The sequence below is a fragment of the Pezoporus occidentalis genome, unplaced genomic scaffold (genome assembly GCF_034315485.1).
Source record: "Pezoporus occidentalis ecotype Australia unplaced genomic scaffold, CSIRO_AGI_Poc_V1 ctg67, whole genome shotgun sequence".
Taxonomy (NCBI): domain Eukaryota; kingdom Metazoa; phylum Chordata; class Aves; order Psittaciformes; family Psittacidae; genus Pezoporus; species Pezoporus occidentalis.
This window is the reverse complement of record NW_026916019.1, coordinates 2,071,859-2,092,863: the sequence shown is the minus strand read 5'-3', so window position 1 is coordinate 2,092,863 and position 21,005 is coordinate 2,071,859. Positions and strand designations below refer to the sequence as shown.

General features: G+C 41.4%; 1 long non-coding RNA gene across 1 annotated transcript; it reads left to right on the top strand.

Annotated features, from left to right (window-relative positions):
- Nucleotides 1-337: 337 nt before the first annotated feature.
- Nucleotides 338-18,730, top strand: LOC134175188 (uncharacterized). The gene is made up of 3 exons (XR_009968916.1): nucleotides 338-740; nucleotides 16,666-16,844; nucleotides 18,509-18,730. It is a non-coding gene; the product is annotated as an uncharacterized LOC134175188 (long non-coding RNA).
- Nucleotides 18,731-21,005: the final 2,275 nt, after the last annotated feature.

The window sequence follows — 21,005 nt, the reverse complement described above, 5'->3', positions numbered from 1 at the left end:
GTCTTTTCTTTTTGAAATATCTGGGTTGGTTTGGGTCAGATAATCTGCTTTTAAAACCAGTGTGGCCAAGGATCTATTTCAAGTCTCTTCAGATTACGTTCAGAGCCTGATCCTGCAATTTCTTGCTTGCTTTTTTCTCTCTCTCCCCCCTCTAAATATACATATCCTGACTGACTCCTATGAGATTAATTCAAACAGAGCAACTGCTGGATTAGACCTTAATCCATTTTCCATCCATTTAAATCATCCTGAATGGTGAGGGATTGTGGTGTGTTCCAGTGCTGGCCTAGGACTCATTTTATTTTGGCATCTCTCTGTTTTGCATGTTTTCTTTTTTTTTTTTCCTTTTTTCTTTCTTTTTCATTTTTTTTTTTTTTCCCCCTTTTCCCTTTGGCACATGCTCTGGCTTCAGTTGTATTTGTAACTTGCAATCTTACCAATATGATCTGGCAATGCTATCTGTCTTGAGAGATCACTCTTCCCCCCGCTTGCTCTGCAACAGCCAGTTCACTCTTATGAAACATCCTCCTCTCATCCACTTGGCTTTGCTCTGCAGATTCATGGGGTGTGAACTTTTGAAAGAATCAGCTCTGCTTATTCACATTGATAACTTTTTTTTTCAGCCATGCCCCACTATACCAATCACTAGCTCCCACATACAGTAAGAACAGTGCTGCTCAGAAGGCAGAATGTGGGCTCAGGGCTGGAAGAAAACTCTTCTATACGACAGTTTCCTCAAGGTAACTGGAGGCAACCTCCCGGCCACCAAACCTCCGGGTACCAGCGCTTAATCTGGGAAATACCAGGGAGCACCTCCCTGCACAACCCAAACCACACTGGTGCGGCGGGGTGTTAGGTGTATGCACACACCGACCAACAGCCTGCACATAGGGCAACCCAATAGCCTACAACTTCAGTTGGGGCCCAAAACACTGTGCAGGAGCGTAAACTCGGCCCCCGAGGGCCGCCGCTTGCTGCTTGGGACCGCGGGAAAGGTGGGATGGGGAGGCAAGGGCTGCTGGGGGCAAGGCCCCGGGCCGGGACGGCAGGGAGGCTTCCCCGGCGGCGGCGGCGGCTAAGGGGCGGAGGTGATGCGGTGTGGGGGACGAAGCCTCGCCGGAGGGTGTGGCCTCGCACGGGGGCGAAATACCGTAGCAAGGGGGTGGGAGGAGCGGCCCGGCCGGGGCAGGCCGGCAGCGGGGCCCGGGGGGCGGTGGCGGGTCGGGGCGGGCCGGGTCGGTGTGCAGCCCGAAATACCGCGGGGTCGTGACGCCCTCTGGTGGGGGCGGCGCGCAGCGCGGCCCGGCCCGGCCAGGCGTGGAGCGGGTCGGGGTGCTGGCCCGGCCGGGGGCGTCTGTGTTGGTGTGAGTGCGGGTGGAGGCCTGGGGAGGGAATGGGCTCGTGTGTGAATGCCAGTGCCTCCCAGCACGGAGATCCGCTTTGCTGCATTACGGTGCAAAGTAGATACAGCCCGTGCTGTGTTCTAGCCTTGTGGGCAATGAGATGCCTTGTCTCTCTTGGCCCCCAATACCTCTTGAACCCCTCTGGGGTGGTGAGTGAGGACTGGGCCATCCAGGTTCCCAGCTGGTGTGAATCGGCGGTGGCTGTGCTCGAGAAGAGCCCAACCTGCAGCAGGGCACCGGCCTGGACTGTTCCTTTTGGAGAGAGGGAGCAGAGCATAGCCTTGATCCAAGTGGGTCAGGCACTAGAGGTCAAGGCACAGCACACCTTCATGTGCTGCCTCAGAAGGGTCTGCCCACTGCTCCTCATGCCTGAGAGTGGGATAGGTGCCACCAACATCCAGGACCCCCCCTTAGCAGATGATTTAGCAAAAGGAGATACCTTCATTTTCTCTTTCCTTTTCTCACACATGCCCTGCCTAGTTTTAGCATGCATTTGGGCTTTTGCATCTTGCTTGGTTTTTTTTTTTGTCCTGTCCCCCAGAAGGAGTCCTGCTTTCAGTAAAAGCTGGAAGGTTTGAAATGAAGGTTGCTGACCTGAAAATTTTAGCTGGTTTAAGTCTGCTTCTTGTGTATTATTGATCTAGGTTTGTTCATTCTTAAACAGTTTTAGATTAACTGGATCAGCAGGAACCACCTGTATGTCACTGTTTGAGATAAATACAGTGGATTTCTTTTTTGGGAGCTGCAGAAGAGAAATGTCATGTTGTCCCTTCCAGTCACATGTAAGAGGTAGTTGTGGATTTCAAAGCAGAAAACCTTTCTAGCAATGAGCTCCTTGAAGTAGGGAGGGTGCTCCTTGCTATCTGGCATGAAAAGTGTTTTGAAAGTGTTGTTTGCTCATTGTCATTGGTGCCAGCCCAGATCTCTGTTTGCCAGTGCTGGTGGTTTGGCATCACTGATCTAGAGTGAGATCAAACAAGGGGGAATACGGAGCCAGAGCCTCAGTTTATTTACCCTAGTGTGACTGAATGGAGACATGCCAGTGTTAAATGTAGGTAAGCAAATACATAATCTGTCACTTGGACTCATTTTGACACTTAGTAAGAATAACTTACAATGCATCCTGTTGGACTACAGTGAAAAAGCAAAGACAGTGTGCATCTACTTTATCCATACGCTTCTAACTAAAGAGAAGGTTTGTAATCCGTTAGCAAAATGAAGCATGAATCTTGCCTAACTCCATATTCCTGTCACCCAGGATAACTTGCATCTCCATAGCATTCTTCCCTTTGGCAGGAAGAATAACAAGTAGTATATGAAATACTTTGGTTCTCTTAAATGTTTTATAAATGATGAGTAGAGATTGGACTTAACCAAAATAATGTCTTTAAATACCCTTTAATACACCAACTGCACCACTGAACAATATAGAACAGCTTAAGACTATACATGTATTTTCCGTATTTTTTTATTATGTATAGGATTTTGTTGTTGTTATGTGCTGACAGTGTGCTGATTAGCTTGGCAAAACTTACTTTATTTTTTTCTGACGAATGTTTGTAGAGGGTAAACAAGCAACTTAGTCTGTCAATGGAGCTGGGAGCACTGATCTTTTGTTCCTGATGAGTGTGGTCAAGGTATATGGCATCCTATATTTCACCATTGCTGATTTATATGTAGCTGGGCCTCTGTGTTTCACAAACCAAAATCAGTTAAGTAGCTGAAATTGTTCTGTGCTCAGAATCTCAGTTTTGCTAATTTGCTTGAAAGCAGTAGTAGACTTACTTTAGCTTTTATCTGTGAACCACTCTCTTAGCTTTGATTTGAAGGTATGTCCTGTACAGTCTGCTGCAGGCAACTGGTAACTGTGTTTGCAAGTAGGCAAACATTACTTAACCCTCGGATAATGCTGTGTTTAAATGGTTTAAATAGTTTGATTATTCATGTTTTTTCTGCTGACTTTCCCAAATAGGCCATTGAATAAATTTACTACCAGCTATTGAAACAGTAGTATTTAAGTAAATATTGTGCAATATTTTCACAAGACCATTTTCTGTTTAAAAAACCCAAGTACTGAAGGAGAAACTTGATTCAAAATGTCTCATTTAGCTAATCAAAGAAAATAAATGTTTGATCTCTGTCTTATATTCTGAGTTTCAGCATTATTTTGACTAATCTTGCAATGAGTTGCTGTCGACAACAACTTAGACAATGATTTCAAATTAATAACTGAGGAACTTGCAACAATGCAGATAAAAAATGAGAACATTTTAATTGGATGAGTTATTCACTGTGAACTATCCACCCTGTGCAGTAGCTGTTGTTCCTCTGGGGCTTTGGAGAGCATTAGCACCTCACTTGTCTTCCATGCTCCTTTTGCACAGCAACCCTGCAGGATACATGTGGCTTGTTACATGTCAGATCAGTGGTTAGGTAAGACATCTACAGAGAATGGTTTCCAAGATTTTCCTTCTAGGCCAACAGTTTGTAAACAGACTTTCAAAATGCTATGAAAATGGTTCCGTTTCCCATTTGCCCCTGGCTAACAAATAGCGGGAGCTCTGTACTTCTCTGTCTCTCTTCCTCAGTTCTTCTCCTGAAGGTGAAATCCAGAGTTAGAAGCCAGTTTCTCTCGGATTTCCTTCATGGCTGCGATTTGTTAACAAGAACTTGATTATTGCAGTGGAAGTAACTTGGGAAGTAATGGCTACTTCTGGCTATTTGCTGAAGTAATCAATTGCACTAATAGTGTAGCAGCCTGCTACTACTTGAGGTGTTCCTCCAATTTCAATGGCATTTTTGCCCTGTAGAGTGAAAAATCTGGCAACAAAAGGCACTGCATGCTCCAGCCATTCTGTCAGGCTGTGTTTGGTGACAAAAGCTTTGTTACACCTCAGACAGACTATGTGGAATATTTATAGCTTTCCTCAACTTCGCAGCTGAATCTGAGCTGCCTGCATAGATACTTCTTTGCATGATACGAGCTGCCCTGTGAGTGAATGTCACGAGCATGTTGAGTACAACTGAGTCAGGTTGTGGCAAGTGCCTTTGGCTGTTGAAGATAAGAAATCATGCTCACTCTGTTAGTGATCAGAGGCAGCGGCCAGAAATTGAGCTATATTGTTAGGTGAACTGGGCAAACATGAAACAAAGAGTCCTCAACTGGTACCATGGCTGTAGGCAACTAATACATGGTTTAAATGAAGGACAGAGTGGTGACAATCAAGATAATTCTTAGTTTTAATGCATGTCTTCTAGTTGGCTAATCCTGTGCACTCGTTAGTCCAAAATACCTTTTGTTTTCTACTTCCTTATATTCTGTAGATATTGTGTAGTATGAGTTACTGCATTTTTGTCTCGCCTTCCAGGTGCTGCAAAAGGCAAATGACCTTCATCACCAGCATTTTCCCATGGTGAGCTTTGACTGGAGTTGGAGAAAAGACAAAAATGAAATGAACAGCTCAATGTGACCATGCAGCTCAAGTCACTTGAGCCATGTCAGATGGCAAGCTATATTCTTAGGGGTCCTTATTGCAGCCAACTTATCTTCCAAAGAGGAAAGAAACCCTTCTTCTCAGATGGGTGCTTCACCTTTCACCAAGGGCCTCTTTTGTTCCTATGTTTCTTATATATTCTCTGTGCCAGCAAAAGTACTGCTTCTCATGGAATGAAGACAGTTAAAACAAGGTAATCACTGAGGCTTTTATCAGTCAGTTCCTTAAAATTAAACTGAGCAACATTTATCCAGGAAAACATAGCATTGCTCTGCCTGGCAAATTTCCATTACTTTTGCATAATGTGGATACATTTGGCATAGACATACCATAAGGTTCAAGTCTCGGGAAGGGATGCCAAGTAGTCACATCTGCTGGCTTGGGTGCCAGAGCAAACACTCCGCATTGCTTGAGTCAGGGCTTATGCTTCTCTTTGAGTTCAAAAGATGAGTGGAGGGAAAATTAGCTTCATAAAGGCATTTCAGCTGAATGTTAATACAGTTGTCAAATTTCTTTATGCTGTTCAGGGGTCTCAGCACTGACTATCACCCAGATAACTCTTCCCCTAACACCAGGATGGCTCTTTCAAGATCTGTAAGACAATATGCTGGAAAAGCCCTGGGCTGATAATGTGGCTTTTATGAGAAAAATATGTGGAATTCTTGTGCTGTATCACTTGCAAGATCCCACCTATTACTGAGTTGTGGTGCATGCAAATGCTTGCTCAGACATCCAAAGTTAAGTTTCCTCATAGTCCCAGGTACACTTCCCCAGTGGGCAGAAATGCTGGTAGATTGCTCTTATTTACTACCTTAAGCTCATATAGGCTCATAACTGAAGGAAAAGCACCCATTTTTTCCTCTACCTTGGGAACAAGAATCTGGCATACAACCAATTCAACAATTAAATTCCTTGTTTGATTTCATAACTCCTGGGTAATGGCTTGCTTGGCTTACAGATGCTATCAACATGTTCCAAGGCTAAGTAGAGACTTGCATCTCTCCTGACTTCTGTTTAATGCATAGATATAGTTACACAGTTCTGCATGTTAAACTCAGTGCAGACAATTGGTATGGAGAAAGTAGATAAATTGTTATTTTCTTTGCCAGATAAAGATACCCAGTGGGGGGGGTTAGAGGAAAGTCAATCCAGAACTGTATTCTTCTCTCACCCCAGTGACAACAAAATGGACAGGGGTTAGGCTGGGGCAGTTGTCACAGTCCAAAACTGTAAGTACACAAGATTCCCACAACTATGTCAAGGCATGTGTATCAGGGATTACTTTTAAGTTACTGAAAGCATTTAAATTTCTGGAAGCCCTCTGAAAACATAGCCAGCTGTAGGAGAGATACCAGGTAGATCACTATTCAACATCACTTAACAGGGCTGCCTTAAGATGCTAATATTTGGAGAGTGAGATAGAGCATTCACCATACACAAAAAACTATGTCACAAGCAGCAGCATCACATTGTAGATTTTGAGGGGGAGAGTTAAGGAACATTCGGACTGTTTTCCCTGCAGGACAACTTCCCTACAACATTTTATGGATCGCAAGTTGCAGTTTTTCTTTCTGCAATCCTACTTCTGCAACATTTCCTTTATCATTTAAAAGAACTGATGTTTATGGAATGTAAGTTTCAGAATCACAAGAACACGTTTGTCTAAATCAGCCTGAAATTGGTATGTCCAAGTGTTCCTGGCAAAAATGGCTGAGTAGCCTTGGAACTGAAAATGAGCAGTGCCATCTGTCAGACATACATATCATAACCTCTGTGTGAGCTGCATTTAACACTCACAAAGTACATTTTGGAAGTGACACATGCGGTTTGTATCTCATACAAAAATAGTAATTCATTCATTCAGACATTTGATGGTATGTGTTACTAGGAGCAAGTGGAGACTCATCCCTGTGATACATTATTTGCTGCAAGCAATTTGTGCAGATGTTATTCTTTTCAAAAGGGAAGTCAGCAAGTGTCTTCTGTGGAATACACTTTATTATGACTCTCTTCAGTGGCGATCACCACAGATCCCTGATAGAGGCATTTGCCTCTTGTTTAATTCAGGCTTTGTCTGAACTAAAGGTGGGGATAGACTTGATCAGTGTTTAGAGGCAGCTGTGACCCAGTATTGGTGGGTGGGAAGGGAAGCAATGCAGTCAGCTCCTATCATGCTCAGCTTGGCTGTGCTTGCAGCGCTAAGCAAGGCTGATGGAGGAGGCTATGTTACTGTCCTGAATTTCTGTGCTTACTTCTGAGTAAGCAGATTAGTGGATGTTGTCAGGAGTCTTCTCTGCTTGTCTGACATATTGCAAAACTAAAGAATGTGATCTGGATCTGAAGCATTGGGAGCTTTCTCCTGAAGTGACATACATGTTTTAAAATGCCCCGCTGAAATAAGAGTATCAGTGAATGACGTGTTGAAAGACAAGTTGTGTGTTAGCTCCCAGTAGCCAAGTTAAGTTTGCAATGAGCTCAGACTAGGCTGCCCAGGACTTCATGTGGTTGGGTCTTGAAAGCTTCAAAGGATGGAGGCTGCACAACCTTTTCATTTCATGGAGAAATGACATTTGCAATAGTTGAGTTTGCCACCATCAAAGGTAGAAGCTCCACACACCTTCAACCAGGCTGCTGCCTCTCTGGTACAACAGTTCTCCCTGCTGACTGTGGAGTTTCCTCTTCATTAGTGAGATTGTAGGTTGTCAAGCTGGTTTGTCACAGGAAAGAGATTCAGTAGAGCAAGGTAGAGGTGTAGAGGCAACTGTGGACAGTTTTAACATCAAAATCTTAAACACTAAAGCTGCTCCACTGAACTGTGACAGCACACCTCTGGACAGCCAATCCTAGTAATCCAGCTGCAAGAGTGATGTTGTCTGTTGTCTGTTCTATCACTGTCTGTGTCATGATTTTAAAAGACTCTAGATGTTAGCATGGGGTATAATGGAGTGCATTTAGAAACTTGGAAGAACTAGAGAGTTGTCCTACCTTTCCCATATCCTGCAGAAAACCTACAAACACAAATACTTGCAAAATATCTTTAAAAACAAACCGTTTTGTTGTAATAAAGGAACAGTGAAAGTACTTTTGTATTTACTGTGCTTCATTGCACTAAATAGGATTTAAGCTATTTCTCATGATCAGAACTACATCTACAAGGGGTCTACCAGACAGAAGCCATTTATGGCAGGATTATTTTATCACATGGATAGTTGTGGAGAAAGAGCAAACACAATCCACTTGCAAAGCCCCATTTTCAAAATAATCTTGCAATAAGATACACCATAAAAGAGCAGCCCTAAAAACAAACCCCCCCACAAGGACTGGCCTTCAATCATTTCTGTGTACCAGCCTCCTGCGTATGAAATGCCATCATGGCTGAGCATAAAGTAAGTGATTTATAGCTAAAATGAATCCTGCAATGGCTAAAGGTCTGCATGAGAATGGAGAGTTTGTTTGCTGAGTTACTATGCAAATTTAACAATTAAATCTTCTCTCAGCTCCTGAGGGAATAAGGGGGATTACTAAACGGAAGGAATTTGACACGATTGAAAAAAAAGCAGATGAAAATGGAAGGATTCCCTGTGGCTGAACAGTTCTGCCCTGCACAGAAGGCATCACAGCAGTTAGTTAGAATTACTACAGAGATTTCCAGGAAGATTTGTACAAAGCAGGAGAAATATAGTGAAGAAATATAAAACATCTACCTCATAAGTCAACTTTTATTTGTTTTTCTGTTTGCAAAACTGAATTATGAATTTGTCTTCAAGGCCTCAAGTGAATTCCACTCTTCTTGCTGCTTCATCCAGCCAACTAAAAATAACTAAATAACCTCAGGAAGGGGTGTGTGTGGGGGGGAGGATATAAAAAAAGCCAACCAAGAAGCAACAATTCTCTTTGGTTTGACTGATCTGAACCTTTTTAATTTTTTTTTTTTTTTCACTATGCCTAGTTCCTAAGCTTGGTAGTTTGAACAAGAGACTTCTGTTTTGACAGTCTGTCTCCTGGGTTCTCCACTGAAAAGGCCAAAGCCCCACTGCAGCAGCAGTAGCTGCCTTTAAACAGGAGATGAGCACTTTACACTTTCCTGTGCTGCATGCAAATAGCGAGTCTCAGTGCTACCAGGCTCTGCCAAGCTTCTGTCTAACGTGCCTTCTGCATGGCAATGGCCAGTACAAGTGATCATCCAGCAATGTGTCTTTGAGTGTGTTAATGCCTCTGACCCTGGTCCACTGATCACCTGCTTCGACAGAGGACTCATCATCTGTACAAACAGCATTTACAGAGCGTGCAGCCTCCCAGCTTTACGTGACAGGGAGCACTGCTTTATGCTCTGGCTGTTCATCAGAGCTTAGTGAAGGGCAGCTGTCCCTTCCATGCTTGTAAGTAACACTTCCATGACAACACCTTCAGCTCATTAGTTTTGTTTATTTCCTTCTAGAATGGCAGTGTATTTTCTAGTTTTTTAAGAAGTGGGCTAAAGAATGGGCCATCGTATCTGTTACTAAGCTACCCATGGGGTAATTCAAGAAAAGGCTGGAGGTTTTAAAAACAGAGGAGAAATGATCACACAGCAGAAACTATATTTACTTCTTCAACCCCCACCTCATCACTTGATCGTCTGTGGTGGTGCCAGAACCAGAGCCCAATACATACATTTGTAGTCACACAAGCATAAAAATGTGTTTAATAAAGCAAGAAACTCTAAACCCCAAATTAACAAAACTTCAAGCAAAGGCAGTTGAGATGCTGCCTCTTTTACCTCGCTGTTTATTTCTCTGATGAAGGAAAAAGTGATGCCTCCTTGCCTCTGCCAAGGGGAAACCAAGTAGCCAGTCAAGCCCAGAACAGTTAAAAGGGAGTGGACTCTATGGGAGTGGGGGAGCACACTGCTTATCAGGGTGTTTGTGAAGGTGCTCTTTGAGTTGATGCGTCTTTTCCCGCAGCCATGCAAGCAGCTCTGGGCTGCCAAGGCACGGCCCACCATCCACATTTCATTTTTGACATGTCTGTCCCCCAACCAGGGATCTGAAGCTATAAAATCTGTGCCAATAGAGAAGTCAATGCCAGTGATTGGGAAAAAAAATTCATAGCCAGTCGGCACCATGAAACATGCCCTAGATTTGCACCCTAGAAACAAAGAAAATACAGAAACAGAAGTATGAAGAATATGAAACACCCCAGCTAAAAAAACTTCACCTTTGAGAATGTTTTTGCTTCTCTGTTATATTTCTGTCGCTCTCTTCTGTTATTCTACTAGGACATGCTAGACCCATTCATGGAAACTAAACCCATTGTCCTGGGTGCTATTGAAACTTAAAGATACTATGTGTTGTGAGACAGTGACCATTTGCTCTTCACTTAGCACCTACTGTTGTAGTGCACTTTCTGTCTGAGTGGCTGTAGGAAAAGCAGAAGATATTTTTTCCCTCTCTGAAATGCTAACATGTTTCTGCAGCTACCTCATTTCTGCTTCCTCCTCCAAAACCATACATGAACACACATATTAGACTTGATATTAGGAAAAATTTCTTCACCAAAAGGGTGGTCAGGCATTGGAACAGACTTTCCAGGGAAATAGTGGAATCACCATCCCTGGAAGTGTTCAAGAGCTGTGTAGACGAGACACTTAGTGACATGGTTCCTTGGTGAACTTGGCAGTGCTGGGGGAACGGTTGAACTTGAAGATCTAAAGGTCTTTCCCAACCTAGTCCATGCTACGTTATGTTATGTTATGCTATATGTGGAGTCTCCTTTAGTCATGCAAAAATTCTTTGCTGATTGCCCCTCCCACAAAATAATAACAAAAAAAGTTATAATTCTATTTAATGTATTAATTCCCTTCCTAAACCCCACAAAATCTGGTTAAATCTCAAAATCTCTACGAAGATTCTTTTTTTAACTTTCACAATAGAAATAGTTCTAGGCACTGTTGTGTGAAAGATCATGCATGTACAGTGCATATTCTCATGTTTTTATTCTTGTCTTGCCAAACATGATTAGCCCTTTTTAATTCCTATTATAAAGACTAGACTTTAACTGCAGCATGTGGGCAGAGATTAGGAGCCACAACATCACTGGTTTTCTTTTTTCTTCTTTTCCCACACATACCTAGCCACGGAGAATACGCTTAGCTATCATTGATGCTGTGAGCTGTGCCCATGAACAGCAGCCAGGCAGATAACAGCAGGCCAGGGATAAAGATTCATCCAACAGACAAATGCAGCAGGATTGGTGCAGGGGTGAGGGAGGACAGAGGTGGCAGTGCACCTCAGCTAGCTCACAGATGGCAGAGAGGAAATAGTACAGAACGTGCTGCTCCCTCAAAAGGTGCTGAGAGCAAAAGCAGGAGAGAAAATAGGGAACTGACCACAGGTGGTTGGCTAAAAAAACCACAAAGAAGTTAAATGTCACCTTCAAGGAGGAGATGGTTCTGTAGATGCTGATTCAGGTATAGTCGGAAGCACGGCAGGAAGATACTGAAATGAAAAGGCTCCTGTTTACTTTAGAAATTGCTGTACAATTATCTACTTGGGTCTCTGCCACTTTCTTCCCAGCATTTTCTCCCTCCTATAAGCTGGCTGGTCTTATTTGCAGAGGCAGTCTGGCTCACAGGCCCTCCTTCCTTCTCTGCCAATTTGCCCATCACCCCATCCAGCTTTCACAGTAGCCACAAATCCTCCATGCTCTTGTCTTTTGATGAAACCACATTCTGGAGTAAGTATTTAGGTAGCTCAAATTTAAAGCCCATGGTCTGTGACACACAGCAGATCACACTCCCTTTGTGGGCTGTTCATCACTGTTCTCCACGTCAGGATGCGAATTACAAGAAAAGATACAAACTGAGACTGAGGTATGCTAAGAAGAACCCTTCAGTGCCTGCTTGCTATATGCCAGAATGACATCTCAGTTTTATGAGCATCAGCTTAACTCAGAAAATTAGGGGGGAAAGAAAATTCACCCTGAAGCACATTTTCTCATTCAAATTAAACTTTTTTCTTGGACAGCATGATCTCTAAAGAAAATGCCGGTACAACCTTAACCTTGGCAGCACGAGCACTGGGGCTGCGATAATCACTGTAAAAAGCAGTATCAGTACTTCAAGCATGAGTAAGAATCCTTGAGAACATAGCTTGGAGTGGTAAAAAACCAAAAAAGGGTCAGAACTCAACAAAAGGATTTGGAATTTTCCCTCCCTCTGCTGAAGTTCAAAGTATTCTTTCGCTTTGATATGAAAAAAAAAGAAAAGGAAAATGAAATTTATTTTTTTTTGCAATCTTAAAGCTAAAGTTTAAGCTGAAAGCTTAAAGTTAAGTCCTATCTGCTTGCAGATCTTGACAGCCTCAGGCCAGAAGAAAGTAGCCATTGTAGATCTTGAGCACACGAGTTACTACATATGTAGAAGCTGTGTGCATGTGTGAGAACAGTTGCAATAGGGACAGCCTGTTATTAGCAAGCAGATACTCTGAGTTTCAGGTTCATGTTACCATGAGACTCGAAAAAGTTGAAACTCAGCCTAACTAGGCTGCCAATGGCCTCTAATGAAAATTTCCAGTTGGAAAGGCTTGATGTTGACTTGGCATGACACCAAACAAGCAGCCTGCTGCAAAATTTTACACCAATTGTATTTCTCCTAATTAAACCCTGTCTGACCTCAGCATTAAGAAACAATTTGTTTCAGGATATAGCCAGCACACATAAGCAATTACATTCTGTTTGCCCTATTAGCATTATTTGGCTTCTATGCTTTCCAGTGCTCCTACTATTGCAAATGCTGCCTGGGAGCCAGAGGTATAGAAAGTGTGGAGTGCTTTAACTTTTCTTGTAGGGTAGGCAGGAAAAGGAGAGCAATGGAAGTTTAAACTGAAAATATCATCATCATCTTTTAGTCAAATCATAGGCACCCAGAATTAGTGATCAGATGGTCTCTTCAAGTTTATTCTGGGACAATGGAGACAGAAATAAAATGACTTGTGAAAACCACTGAGAATGTATATTTAAATTTGCTACAATTAAAAAATAAAATAAAGAGGTTAACATGTGTTCTCTCCCCTACCTTGTTATTTTTCATCCAGTTTTCTAACTTCTGCTTCTTACCAGTCAGTTAGAAATATCAGAACAGACTCCAGTGTCCTAACTGTGAAACACTAAGCCATAATCTAGCCCTAACAAGACACAGGATAAACTTATTGTCTCTGCCTTTCCGACAGCCAGGGGAATGTGGCTGTGGGAAGAGAAGTGATTTGGAGGTGGAGGTGAGAGGTGGGACCATGCTGCACCTCCAAAGCTAAGGGGCATCTTGCAGAGACTTTTCCAGTTCGTTAGGAGTAATTCTCGCTGGCAGTCAGTACCCTTCAGGCAGAGAGAAGAGAATTATTTAACACATATGGGATGTGAGGATATAGAAATCATCTCTGCATCATGGTTTCTTCACAAGCTAGTGCTCTGGAAGACATCTGTCCCCCACAGATGGGTTGTTGCTCATTGAGTAAGGACCTAGTGTGATGAGGAGGCTAGAGGAAGAGGAGAAAAGAGAAGGGGCAGCCTGTTGACCACACATTCTGCAACATGTGCAGATGACTAAACTGTGAAATACAGTGGTGAACCACAGAGGAAAAAGATGAGTGAAGAATCCAAAATGAGATGTATCTAGCACGAGACAAACTAGTTACAGTTTGGAGATCTCAACATCTTTAGTCCACAGTGGGATAGGGCTAATACCTAAATTAGACCTTTCTGTGTTTGTCTGCCATTATGAGACTGAAGAAGACTTTCTAGTGTTCAGATATTCAAGGAACTGACTGGAAAATAGCAGCAAGATGTGTTTGTGCCAAGGCCATTAACCCTCCATTCTTGCCAACATCAAATTAAATAAACTGAGAAGACAATTTGCATAACACTGTCACTGCGATATACAGTCGAGGCAACCTTTTGCAAAACTGATCCTGTGAAGAAGTATAGTACAGTAGACACTATCAGTGACTACGGGGTTAGACCTGTGAATGACTAAGCTCAACCTCTGGAAACAAGCTGCAGGTCTGTGCACAGCCCTCATTTGCAGTTGTGCAAAACTGCTGCAGGGCTTATATGGGCCATGAAAAACAGACTCCCACTTTGACCTCTGGTGCAAACTGCTGGTATGTTTTCCTGGCAGGCTTCTAGAAGCTGATGAGATCCAGGAGTATTCACAATGATGGGAACTGTTCAAAAGCAACAAGAGAACAGCAAAGAGTCTGTGGTTGCTGGAGAACATGGAGTCAGCTGGTGTGAATATACATTAAGTGATCACTTCTTTCACTGCCTGTACCTGTTCAGACCTCAGGGAGGGAAAGGAAGGAGGCACTTTCTCTTTACAAGTAGTTAAACTGTCTGCTTGAGCAGAACAGCAGCAGACACTTCCGTTGCTTGCTTTCACCTGAACTAAGCACATCCAGGAGATGCTTCTGTACCATATTTGAGCCTGGCTATTTTTTGTGACTATGTGGCAGCAAATGGAGTATGAGAATGTGCAATTAAGGATCAGAGATCTGAAACTCTGAGATGAGACACAAGACGTGTAAGGCACATCTGGAGTCTGAAATCTTTATGCTGAACAGGCAAAGCTACTTATGGTTGCTTCAGAATTGCTATGGCTTAGCAAAAAAATGTATATGTGGATAATTATGAAAGTATGCTTTAACTTGAGAGATTCTTTCAGCTCTCAAGAAAACATTTGAGGCTGAGTAAATACAAACATGCATTTTATACATTGCCTAACTATGCTCATTCTTTTCTGTGTATTTGCATAGTTAAACAATTGACCGTAAAGAATGTCTTGTGCTATCCTACATATAAGCTCAAGAGAGCGTGTCTAAATCCTATGCTCTTTGAAAACATAAAGCTTAATTTTATTTAAGTACCAACTCACGTAGCTTAATTTTCTTTCTTGTTTTGATTTTGTTCCCCCATGTAGGTCTCATCAAAAACAAAAAAAACACCCAAGTACAACCTACCTTAACACCTGCAAAGTTAAGAAAAAGCCCTACAAAAAGGGAAGCTCTCACTTGGAGCTGTCTGTGAGCAGATACAACATGTTCTTTACAGTCCATTGTGTAAATATGAAAATATGTGGAAATGGAATATATTTAGGCAAGTTTTAAAATGCATAATATTTATTCAACTCTAATAGCTTCTTATTAGGAGTCAATAGAGTCTATCAACTAAATGGGTATTTCAGCCATTTTCAATAGACACATTATTTACTCAATAGACCATAATGATTCTGAAGGAGGCATTAGGGCCTATTATGCAAATCTCTGTGTATTGTAGGTGTATTCAAAAATAGTGAAATTTTGACCCTGGCTGTTATACAGATCCTGATGACATCGCTCTTTAGAAAGCAAATTGCGTAAACCTAGTTTGAACGAAACGGAAAGGTTAGAAGTAGCACAGCGGAAATAATAGTTTTTTTTTTTGGTTGAGTTACTGAGCAGAGAATATAAGAAAATTCAGTTCAACTCTAAGCAGTCTTTTTCTTCAGCAAAATGAAAAAAAAAGGACAAAAATAATTGTGTCTCAGAAGAAGCATTTCCTTTCACACGCAATGTTTTCACTCCTTTTTTACCCAGTAGCTACACAAATAATGTCATTGCATTTTTGGCTGGTTAGAGCATTCTCCCAGGAGACCTGCAGTGAATAACCTGCTTGACACTGGATGTGTGAGGGAGGAGTTTGAACATGAGTTTGAACTCTTTCTAAGATGGCAATGCCAGTTCACCCAGCACTTCTGTTGGTCAGACCTCCAATTTCTTTCCAGCTATACTGCTGACAAATTATTTCAGGCTGACTGAGAATATTTTTTAAGATTCTTTTTCTTATAATTTACTGCAGAGAAAAACTATAAAAATGGCCCATCTGTACTGGCAGGGGGAAATCCTCATAGCACTTGGTAGGTGACCCAATTCAAAACTAATAGGTATTTATTGAAGATCCTTCATTTGATTTCAGTGAGGTTTAATACTGTGCTCCTGTATTTCATTAGGGACATTTATAAGCATCCTAGAGGAGACATATAACTAAAAAGATACTTCTGACTCCCATAGAACCACATGAAGCTCTCCCAAGTTCAGCTGAAAGTGTTGAAATAGGTGTCTTAATTCTTATCAAATATTGGAAAAACCCCAAACCGATCCATTTCTGAAAGAAAAAAGTATAAAGGTCCATACCCAACTATTTAACGTAAAGCACTGAACCCTGAAACAAGACATCCAGCCTAACTCAAGGACCAGAAGTAATATCATAAAAGACTGGATAAAATTTTTTGCACATGTGGCTCTATAGTTTGTGCAAAATCTCCAGTTACTGGGTGGATATTGCTGACCAGTGTGGCTCTCTCCCTGAGACTTTGCAGAATTCAAGATAACATTAAAAAAATAGCAGATTGACTTTGCTTTAACTTGCAGTGTACTGGGAAGTTATTTTGTTTCGAAGGGCTCCTTTTTCTTTCCTTTTTTAAAATGCTAAAATATTCAAAACCAAACAAATGACCAAATGACTGGGTCTGCTTGTGTCAGGAGCAGACACGTAAAATGTCTGCATAAAAACAATGAGTTATATGCAACATCGGCAATGACTATTACATTCCTTGTCTGTGTATGAGTCTGTGTAACCACTGCTTTTAAGAAAGGGCACAGTTGCTGGTGAGGCAGGATTTGTGGAAAAAAAGCAATATTTTGCATGAAATTGTACTGTTTGGAATTATGTGCACTGAACTAATAGACATGCATTCTCAGTTGTGTACAGCTGGTGTATTTGGAGAAAACCAGATGGACTTCTGGGCACTCAGACCCTTCATCACGTTCTGTTCATCAGAAATTAATTTGCAATTACAGCCTGGAGGATGACCAAGATTATGTGAATGTGTTACATTATATAGTATACTCTTCATATCCTTCTCTGAAAACCATACAAGGTGAGTTCGCTACACTGCCACTTACAGCTTCCTTAGCTTTAGTAGGGGCAGAAAATAGGCTTTTTTTTCCAGAATAAGATTGCTAGTGAACATTAGCACAGGTCTCCATAAGCTGAGAGATGCTACTGAGAGCAATGTGAGCCAAATGACCAACCCATGACAGTGGAGCTGGGCAGTTGTTATTGCTGGCCTGGAGCTTACAGGAGTGAATATGAGGTATGAATGACCAAAGCATAAAGATAAAGCAAGAATGAGGGTGAAGGTTTAAGTATCTTGACTATCTAGGCGAAAGTACCCTGCTATGCTTATCTATATTTGTGCTTTATGCTCTCACACCACCACCAACAGAACTTTCTTTCCTTTACTTTTTTTTAATTTTTTTTTTTTGTGTGTGTCTTCATGGAAAATAATTATTGAAACCAGTTTTGGGGCAGATTAATACCCTGGAGGTGCTTTGGCCCATTACTTTCTTTTAGACCATTTGCCTTTAACTCTCACTTGAGCTACTGTTCAACAAAGTTAATAGCACCAAATTCTTCAGGGATGGTTTATTAAATCATGTCCAAGAAAATAAATAAAATGAATGAGCACTCTCAGGAGAAAGTCCTGACATTTTAAAAAAAAAAAGTAAATGAGTCTCAGAAGTATCAAGCCATGAAATAAGTGAAGTACATTAGCAAAAGTGAGATATGTTTTGCAGCCATTAGAGGAGAAGATAAAGTCTTCTCCAGGGACCACACCTTGAGTTCTTGAAAACTCAACCAAAAGCTGTTAGTGTACCACATCCTGGCATGTAACAGGACAGACCTGAATGTGCTCTGTTCATAACTCCCTCCCACTCTCCCAGCATTTCAGTCTGCTTTGGCTGCTACTGAATCAATGGACTTTGATATGAGGAAGCTAGAGTATAGCTTTGAACTCCACTGAACCCAATTATATCTGGTCATTTCAGAGAGCTGTGGTGGTGCGACTCTGAACTAGGAGGCAGAGAGTTCACGACAGATGTGAGTGCTGCAGCTGCAGGAGAAAATTCATCCCATGCTGTGGTATTGCAGGTTTTTTTCCAGAAAAGAATGGGAAATCTGAACTAAGAACTAAGCTGCTCTAATTAATATGAGGAGATTTTGGCAACTAGTATCTGGTCTGGTTTGGGGTTAATGCCTTTTAATTGCCATGGCACAAGTGGTAGGTTTTATCTCTGACTGTTACTGGAGGTGCACAGGGGATTCAAATCATTTGCTGAAATGGGAGGAAGTCAGCTTTTTTTCCAGCACCAGTATAGAGCATACCTCTTGTCTTTGGCAATTGACACTTGCCATTTAATGCTCAAGAGAGGATAAGCATAGCAGGAACCTTAATTTCCTAGAGATACAGGGAATACCACATCAAAATGATATTAGAAAGCAGACTTAGTTTTGCCCATGGCTCATGTAATTAAAACCTAGCCTGGTGACAGGGTACAGCATATAGAAAAAAAGTTACCCTTGGGCAGAGGACTGCTAAAGTCTTATGCATCACTGAAGTCCTATTAAAACCTTTTTTTCTTGGCTTTATTAAAACCAATTTCATTCCTTGTCCCTGAAAATGAACCTGTGAAATGTTTCCGTAGGCCTTCCCTGTTATAGACAGCTTTCAAATGCTCATTGCTGATTCTGTTCTCACAGGGACAAAGCCAGTGAATTAGTCTTGATCTCCACCACATTAAGCAAGAGCAGCTTCCACCAGGTTTTCATGGCTGCCATTGATTTCCCTCAAGAAAAGAGGAGAGGACCAGTAAAACCTGCCTGCCAGCTTTCTCTCAGGTGGAAAAAAACATGAAATTGTGCACCTTCCACATGCATATAGTCATCTTTTCCATTAAAAGAAAATAAAAATGCATGGTAATGTCTAGCCCTTCCACTCCAGAATATATAGGGGGCCTATAGGGATGCTGGGGAAGGACTCTTCGTTAGGGACTGTAGTGATAGGACAAGGGGGAACGGGTTAAAACTTAAACAGGGGAAGTTTAGATTGGATATAAGGAAGAAATTCTTTCCTGTTAGGGTGGTGAGGCACTGGAATGGGTTGCCCAGGGGAGTTGTGAATGCTCCATCCCTGGCGGTGTTCAAGGCCAGGTTAAACAGAGCCTTGGGTAGCATGGTTTAGTGTGAGGTGTCCCTGCCTATGGCACGGGGGTTGGAACTCGATGATCTTAAGGTCCTTTCCAACCCTAACTATTCTATGATTCTATAATTTCAATAACAGATAATCCTTTGCTTTGTATACGTAAGATCTTCTGAGACGTGCTCTTGTTTTGTGGTCACGTAATTGGAGTTTGATATTATCCAAATCTCTGCTAAACCCTTTTTCCTTGTGCTTGTAACTACTGTCTAAGATGTTTAGTCTCTGTATATTGCCCTGTTCTGGTTGATTGTTGGAATATTTTTCACTCTTTCTAAATATAATTTTAAATGCTGGAAAGATCTTCTTTGGATAGACTCTGACCAATGCTGTCTGGAATTTAAACCTACTAATTTATTATAACACATTAGTTTGCAGTTCTAATTATTCCTTGTATTCCTTATGAAAAGCTGCCATGAAACAATAGTGAAAAGCAAACTTTTCCATGTTAAAATTGTGTTAAGAAATCTGTGGTAAGAATAGTGAAAGTCACAGTTTCTAGTCATATTCGTGGTCTTGAGGTGATGATTTTCAGGTAGTCAGACTGGAAGTGGAAAGGGACTGATTTAAAAAGCATATTATGAAAAGAAGACACTCCAAATTTTTAAGCTGCAAAGCTAAGCCAAGTTATTGGTTATTATCAGGTGAAACAAAATTAGTGGAAAGTAATTATAACAAAATTTAGAGAAAACAGTTTCCTGGAAAAGTCTCAAAACTTAAAACTGGAAAGCTACTGCTTCCCAAATGGTAGCAATAGTTATAAAGGCCTCATCCTAAAGACTGTATCTTGTTTAGCTTTTAAGAAGGTATGAAAGATACTGAATTTTTAATTCTAAAGAACATTTAAGGTAGAGTTGCAAATGGAGAACAAAACCCCCAAAATCCCATTATTTTACCTCCAGAATTACCAGTAAACATCTTCTGAATGTTCTTCAGATACTAACGACAATTTTTCTGCCTTAACTTCACATAACTAAAAATTAATTGTATTATTTATAATAGCTGTCTCAAGCATCTCTCTTTTAAAAACATTTCACATATAAAGAAGTGATGGTATTCATCTAAGAAAAATGTACAATGGCCAGAAGCAGAAACCAACTACTAGCAATGTGAAATAGGACTTTGTTCGTGTTTCATATCTCTCAGATTACTTACATATTTAAAGATTCCTAAGACCAAGCCTTCAGGGTTTTTTTTTTTTGCCAGAGTACCTGAATAAATATAATCAGCAATACAACAAAGCTGAGGTGGATATTGAAGCTGGGAGGGTTTTTTATATTTTCTGATATAAGGAAATTAATTTAATTGCTTGAATCAAAGCAAAATACAAACCTCAGCAGAGTATTAATAACCTCAACCTCAACAGAAAGGCATTTGATCATGTAGAGTGGGATTTCTTCTGAAAAGAAAGAAACCTCACTCCAGAGTAATGTCAGATGCTGAATTTTTCCATCTGTGGTGATAACATTCAGCGTAGCGACAGATTAACTTTCAGGGACAAGGAAACAGATCTGGTTGGTTTTGTTGGCATTGTTACGCTCAAGCTGCATATGCTCTGGTATATTCAGTATGATTCTGAAAGAGAATTGACTTTTTCTATTCAGTTTCTCTTTTACCTACAGGATCAGCCTCAAACATTTGAACCACATTATACTTGTATTGCCCTGTGGGTCTGTAAAAGACACATATGGTCCCAGAGAGGTCCATATAGTCCCAGAATGCTGCAAAGCTGACATATCCTGATGAAGGTCATCTGTGATATTTTTTTCATCCATCTGTTTCTGCTGTCCAGTTGATAAAACCAATTACAACTCATTCAGTTTTCCATCCACTACAGTTAGAGTTCACACAGTCAGAGGCCAAAACTCCCACAGGGTGTAAATGCTCTGAAATCAGCGTATTAAGGGTATCATTTCAGAGTGTTTAGCACCAAGCATTCCCACAGAGAACAATAAGGAAGGATGTTTGCTCATTTAATTGTCTCCTCTGATGCCTGAACAG